General features: G+C 34.3%; 1 long non-coding RNA gene across 2 annotated transcripts; it reads left to right on the top strand.

Annotated features, from left to right (window-relative positions):
• The first annotated feature begins 1,133 nt into the window (after positions 1-1,133).
• On the top strand, positions 1,134-6,306 carry LOC113716617 (uncharacterized). Of its 2 annotated transcripts, XR_011822748.1 has the most exons (3): positions 1,149-1,350; positions 1,488-3,865; positions 3,978-6,306. It is a non-coding gene; the product is annotated as an uncharacterized lncRNA (long non-coding RNA). The 2 variants fall into 2 exon arrangements; XR_003454160.2 differs by having other exon boundaries at positions 1,134-1,350; positions 1,488-6,306.
• The last annotated feature ends 1,166 nt before the right edge of the window (positions 6,307-7,472 follow it).

Below are 7,472 nucleotides of genomic sequence, written 5' to 3'. Positions count from 1 at the left end.
AGTACTTTTACAAAAGAAATACTTTCTCTTAACTGAGGCCCACTACAAAACCTATTTTAAATGCATAATTGATCTCACAATTAATTCAAAATGATTTTGCAGCCATCAATCATAGAATATCGCCCATGCCAATCATTTCAAACAATTTTCTATAGGATATACAGTTAGTTACTTCTGTATTCGAGTTTTGAAGCTCAACAATTATCTTCCAAAACATGATAGAATACAATCATCTCGAAATGCATATAATTCGTAAATAGTTCAAATCTTGTTACATCCATTATTTGTATCAAGTGGTAAATCAATTTTCATGGTATACATTTAGTAAAGATTTCAACCACGTAAAATTGACCCTTTTTTTTAAATCTATATCCAATCGGTAACTATCCATATTGAAAGTTGACAAAGTTTTGATTCAGTGATTAAGGTTAAAATTTCAAAATCTAAATATTTTGAGTTTAAGTTCCTAATTTCCCTCTCCGTCTCTTAAATCTTATCCTTGTCCTTTTAAAAAGAATTTAAAAAAAAAAAAAAAAACTTTCCAAATCGAAGATAGGACATTGGGGCGTGTGAATTGGTTCACTAGACAGCCTACGTCCAATTGGTATCCTTCCAAATCTGTAGATAGCATTGAGCCGTGTGAATTGGTTCTTTACACCATCTATTCATTCATTTTCGCCCTTCCTGGGTAGCTCAGCCGGTGACCACATGCGGTAGTATCCTGTAGGTCACCGGTTCGAGTCCCAGTAACAAAAATGGGGTAACTCAACAACCCGAATAAGGGTTGGGGTCTGAAGTGGGGTCAGGTCCTTTTTTTTGACAAAAAAAAAAAAAAAAATTCATTCATTTTCGCACCCAAAAAAATAAATTTCATTTTCTCTTTATCCGGCACCTGACTAACCCACGGGCAAGCAGCTTATCCTGTTTGTATTTATTGTGTACTACCCAAAGCTACTTCTCATTCTCACTTTCTATCCCTCATCTGATCAGTCACCTCGAATTTTGCCCTCTTGTTTGTCTGATACATCAGTCTTACATTTCTTTAATATCCTCGAAAATTTTCGATCCTGTAGTCTTGCCCTTACTTTACTGTGTTTTTGTGGGTGATGTCAGTGGTGGTTAGTTTGGCCGATGCACATGCATTCAAACTTTGCTTAGTTTATCCGTGAGTCAAATCCCTCCACACGTGTAAAAAGCACCATCTCACACGCTTGAGCCTCTCCTCTTCATGACTTTATTCAGATATCCTCTATAAAATCAGCTCAAGGCACTCGTAGCATAGCAGAGCATAGCCCTCATGGATTGGAATCATGAACTATGAAATATCAATCCCATGATTCCTGGAACATGGTACGTTTGATTATAGGTGTCTCCTGCTTTGTTTCCCCCAGAGTTCAATTTTAAGATGTTGGTTTGCCTTATATTGAGGTTTTCTTTATTATTATTTTTTTTGATACTCATAAAATATTTATCCCTTTTCGATGCAGGTCACATGAGATCCAAGACATATCTGTATCATCTTCGGATTTTGTAAATGATCTGATCATGCTTGAAGGTGAGTGGTTTCCTTGCTATGCTTGTCAAGCCAGCAGTCTTCGCGGTCTGACCTTTCTCTCGTTGTCTGTTCGACCTTGAAGTTCTTGTGGTTTTCATGGGACATAAACCCTAGTAACTCCGTTTACAGAGCATGATCTTAGCTATCCTAGGTTCGTCCTGGTTCCGTATTCAAGGGTTTGATATTGTCATAGTTGACTTTGCCTTATAAGCCATGCAAACTAAAGCTTAGTTTGAACTTGGCATAGGGTTATCGATTCTGGCTCGAGCTTTTCACCTTTCTCTACCATCGGCATATAGGAATAATCAGTTAATTAGGCCTCTTAATACCTTACTGAGGCTGAGTTCATTTGGAAACCCAGGTGGTTTAGATCGAAACTAGGCATACATAGGCTGGCTTTTAGATGTTTACGTCTTTGAAGATCTATCCAAATTTTAGATATTAGTACATAAATCAATCAAATTTTTGTACGTGCATCTGTTATTAGATCATACGAATACATGACTTTCAAACATTATATTAGCCTGCCTAGTAGTTCGTCATATTGGAAATAGTGTTATAAAATTGGATTTAAATTAAGAGATTTGACAAAAGATTTGAAATCTTTTCAAAATCATCCAGGTAGTTTGGATTACTTAGCAACTATGAGTTTGTAATTCACTTCAATTCTTTACTTTCTTCCCTCATCCGAGTTCAAACAGAACAAACCCTCAAACTATGACCTTCATAGATGGTAACATCCAAATTTTCACCAAAACAAAATGAATATACATACTGAACTTTTGGGGAGAATGAACTCGACCCTTTGTAGGTTGGAAATATCAAATCCTTATAAGTAGTACGAGGGGATTATTAAGAGGATAGAGGAAGAGGAGGATTTTGATAGGTTGATAGCATGCAATATTTGAGGTGCAAGCTAGAATTTGAAGGGCATCTACCACTTATTTATTTTCTCAACTAGTTCCTTCATAAATCATGCCGATTATGGCCGACCAATACGAAAGCCGTGTTGAGCAACTTCACACAAAGCATTAGTAAATGAAATTTGCTTAAATAGGATAATCCAACAACCCACTCTGTTACTCCAAATTTCTTTGTGCCAAAGGATAGAACTAAGGGCGCCTAGAACCAGAGAGAATTATTGCTACATAAGGCCCCCACCTCCACCTGTCCACCCCCTTTCTGCCTTGGTCGAGAGTCTCTTAATTCCAAACAAATAATTAAAGAACTTCCTACTTTCTGCCCCTATCAAAGATGGACCTAAGGGGCGATTTCTTCATCAGACTTTGACGTGTGATACATACCAAAATCTGAGGTTTGAGACCTTGAGCATAAACATGGCGGACACACATACTCTCACACAGAAACACTCACACAAGAAGTCTTTTGAAGGGTAATGAAGAGGCTTGCTAAACCTTAGTACCAAATCTAACCAATTCATGTGCAAGTGGAATTTCGGTTCATGAGATGAATGAATCTTGGAAAGTTGAATCTATCAATGAGTGTTACCAAATTTACTGGGCGTTGAATCCGTAGAGAAGGTCCTAACACCATAGAAGCCTAGCACTCCCTTTTCCTATTGTAATTGATGAATTCCTCTGTAATATTTTTCTTTTCTTGGCTCGCCTGATAGGAAAAACTAACCATGTAACCCATATTTTTGAATTGTCAGAAAAGTTAGAATAATGCAGTAGCAGACTTGAGTAAGGAAATAATGAACAGCTTGAAAGCTAAATTATGGAGTACTTGAAGTCCATGGCCATTGGACATTTGTCCATTAAGGGAGTCTTTATGTACATGTTTCTTTTGAGTGGCTAGGATAAATCATGGGGACAAAAGATATTCTCTTTTTTTTTTTAGATTTTTTTTTTGTTTTACCAAATGGGGGCAAAAGATAGTTCACTGAATTTTAGTTGTACGTGGCAATGGTTGGTCCTTTTCTTCTAGCTACTACATGTGCTGTTCCCAGTTGAACCAAATATTTCTTTGGGGTGGAATTTTAAGTCCCTCAATTATCGTAAGTTACAATTAGATGACAAGCAGTGTTTTTAGCATTTTTATAGTTACAAATAATTATAGCATGCCATGAAACCTTGGAGTGAAAATTTAAGGTCGATCCGACAACGAATGTGAGGTATGGACCAGCAAGGACTGCTAACTTGCCAAGGCTTTGCATGGAAATCAACACCTTATTTTCCCAGGTTTCATGGTGAAGAAACCTGCCACAAGAAAATCAACAGGTGGAGGTACCATGTCAATCTGCTAATTGGTGACCTTTTTCTCTGTTCTTCCTCCGATCTACATAATCAAGTAAGTTTGACAAATATATCTCAAATTTAGTTCAATAATCCAAATTGAACAATATACTTACCTCAATGTCTAAATGTAATATTTACCATGTACATAACTTGGCGTGTTCAAGGATGACAAGCACGAACTTAGCTCCAATTGAGAAGTCCAGTAGGGCTGAGGTGTGTCGAGTACTCTTTTTAAGATGATATGCGCTCCTATGTTGGTATTTTTTAGAATTCATGCAGGAGATCTAAGTGTGCCGCTTCCAGCATACAACAACCGAACATTAAGGTTATTACTTCATTTTGATCTGTACAACCAAAAGAAGCAGAACCTTTTCAATATCTTACTTTGCCCAAAAAAAAATAGAAAAATGGAAGAAGAAGAAATGAGTGTAGGAAGAATAATGTTTAGAAAGAATTGTGAAAATTTTTCAAAGAATTTCACAATTTACATGCTACACAAACCCTTTCAAAAAGTAGATTGCATGTCCAAGTACAATGTACGTCGATTTTCTTTTTTTCATATAAATTGTAGTAAATATAGCACTTATAATACATAAATTTGTAGAATTTGTAACCTATAAAAACTTGATGACACAATATGTTTCATATTTAAATTGTTTCATATTTATAATAACTTCTATCCAAATGATTCATAACTTTTATTTTATAATAACTCAAATATAACTCCCAACATTATAATTCCCATTACTCTAAAAAATAAATTACATTATAACTCATTGTAAAGATTTGGTCAAGAAAATTTGAAATTTTATTAAAATACACTAACATTCTCTTGTTTGTGTCATTGTGTGTGTATGTGTGTCTGAAGCCATTGCCAATAATTACCTACAATTACAAGTAAGAAACCATTTCACAAATCACAAAGAGCTTTAATTGTGTGTATATATATATATATGAAAGATAAGAAATTAAAGGGTCATTCTGTAAATTTGGCATCGAGTTTGAAAGGTCAAACTTAATTAGCAACCAGATGTGCGGCCAATTTTCAACACTTTTATCGTAAATCTGTACAGTACAGACACTCCCGTTTGAAATTCATTTTCTTTCAGAGTTCCTAGTGGCCGGCAAGAGGAAAGCTGAAAACTCAGAAAACAAGATGATTATTAGATGAAGGAAGAACAATTACAAAGGGTTTTTATTTTTATTTTTTTATAACGAGATAAAGACGACAGAGGAAGGTTCGAAGGTCGAACCGTAAAAGTATATGTCGACTAACGTCCTTACCAGCTTGAATTTTGGACTAGTTCCACCGGGCATGGAGAATGTTTGATCAGGTTGAATGATTGAAGTCTAGTTTTTGAAAGACAAACGTATTTCTCAAAACATTGGCTGATTTAAATTCTTAAAAGCCTAGACTACTGATATGAAAGAAAGCAGAGTTTATCAAACAAATCAAATTCATGTACTGATTTTCTTAACATGCAATCCAAGAAAGAAAAGTATTTCGTCTCACTTCACTTGAAAGTGCAAGATCGTATAAATATTTGCTCCTTTTGGTTGTAATGTGCGCGTGAAATTAATAGCTAGCCCCTATGAATGATATTCATTCCACTTTCCTCCATCTATTGCCTTCTTTCCCCTCGGCTTTCCTTCAGCTACTAACATTTTCTCCCGAGCACTAATAATATACTCTCGACAAGTCTGACTTCTTTTTCTTTTTCAATCATAAAAGGCGCCTATATTGGTGCCAATTTTTTTTTTTTTTGTTAGGATTAATCCTAATAAAACTCCTCAAAAAAAAATGTCTCTCTCTCACATTGCCCTTTGGATGTTTAATATAAATCAGTATATCTCTTGTGCTATTATAGTATTTCCAATCATGTACAATTGGATTGGGTAGCCCAATTTCGGGCTGAACTTGGCGTGTGAACTGCACTGCATGGGTTTTGTGAACTGATCAAATTCCTATTCTCATATATAAAATTTCACAAGAAAGTTTTCAACAAATAAAATGAGTCAATATAAGTCCTACATAATTACACTTATTATAAAAAATTTTGAACTAATAAAACAGAAAGTACAATGTACTACTTAATAACTTTTTTCAACACATATTCATTTGTAACAAATATGTGAAAAACAGTAACAATAAGTTCATATATATTAAAGCAAAGTTGAATTATGATAATAAAATAAAAGTTGCACAAAATTAGGATATTTAATGGTATAGGAACTAATTGGACGTAATTTCGAAAATTTTCATCAAGAGTAAATAAATAAAAATTTTGATAATTAAAAGCTAGTGGTGTAAATTGGTCATTTGACAGAACCATGTGCACTGTATAGTACCAATTCAGCTACAAACTGGGCTTCCCACTTCAACTGGACCTGATTCGAAAAATTGTAACAGCTTAGGGGTTTGAATTTGTTCAATCACGTATTCAGTTTCCTTCACTAACGAGAGTTCAAACAATTGCTACTTTTGTTAATAAAGACGTTAGGTTTTTTTTCCCTATCAAAGTACTTTTGTATTAATCCTAAGGAGTAAGGGTAGAATGATCATATTGTCACCTGTGGCGTATGCATTGAATCCGAAATGACTGTGAAGGAAAGTAAGTAATATTTTCAAAACTTTAAGAGTGATGTGTGATTATGTCAGAAACCTCAAAGGAAGGTTCTGAATTTACCCCTTAAAGGAATACCAAATTTAACTTTGTTACAAGTTTGAAATCAAAGATACTATTGCTACTTTGTGCCAGTGTTGTTAGATCCGAATCGGACCGACTGGTTCAGTCCAATCGTGAATCTGCCTTCTTTCTGAACTAGTTTGTAGTATAAAATGGCTTTGGTTAAAAACTAGTCAAAACTATCAAAAATCGACTAAACCAATGAGCCAATACAACTAGTTAACCTAGTTCTCGAACTTTTCTTTCTTCTTTTCTCCAAACATAATTTGAGTTGCCTTAATTGTAACACTTTCACTTATTAATAAGAATAAGAAAATGTCACCCATTTAGTGTAAATATCAAAATCACTCGCTTTTTCTAAATGATCTCTAAATCAAGATGTTTTCATTCCTATGATTTCATTAATTTAACATTAATGATTCCAACTTGCATTAATTTGTTTTAATTTAGTTTTTTAAGTAGTTTTGGAGAATGGACATATTTTAACTATGAATTTACATTTTTATATATAATTATTAGATGTATATTTGATTGCAAGTATAATATTTTTGGAACATTTTTCATGATTGGCCAAATGTAACCAAGAATTTAATTTCAATATTTTTGAAACTTATAAAAATATAAGATAATTATAACATCATACTGACGTCAGTGAATTTTTTAGAACGGTCCGACAAATCCGACCGACTGACCTCTGACTCAATAGTTTAGCCGAATCGCTATCTGGTCCGAGTACAATAACATTGCTTTGTGTTTTTTTGTTTTGGAGAAAGGATGCCTTAGGTGGTATGGGAGGAAAAACTGTAAGTGAGAAGTTCCAAACTTGGGACTTATTACTTACACTGAAAAAAAAATTGAAAGAACATCTGTCTAGATATTTTATAGAAGGGATCAAGCCACCTTGCAAAAACATAAGTACCAAAAGACAGTAAATGCCTTGGGATTCACAGTAGGGATATAATCGAGTCAAGT

This window comes from Coffea arabica, chromosome 11c (assembly GCF_036785885.1).
Source record: "Coffea arabica cultivar ET-39 chromosome 11c, Coffea Arabica ET-39 HiFi, whole genome shotgun sequence".
NCBI lineage: Eukaryota > Viridiplantae > Streptophyta > Magnoliopsida > Gentianales > Rubiaceae > Coffea > Coffea arabica.
This window is presented reverse-complemented; position numbering and strand designations above follow the sequence as displayed.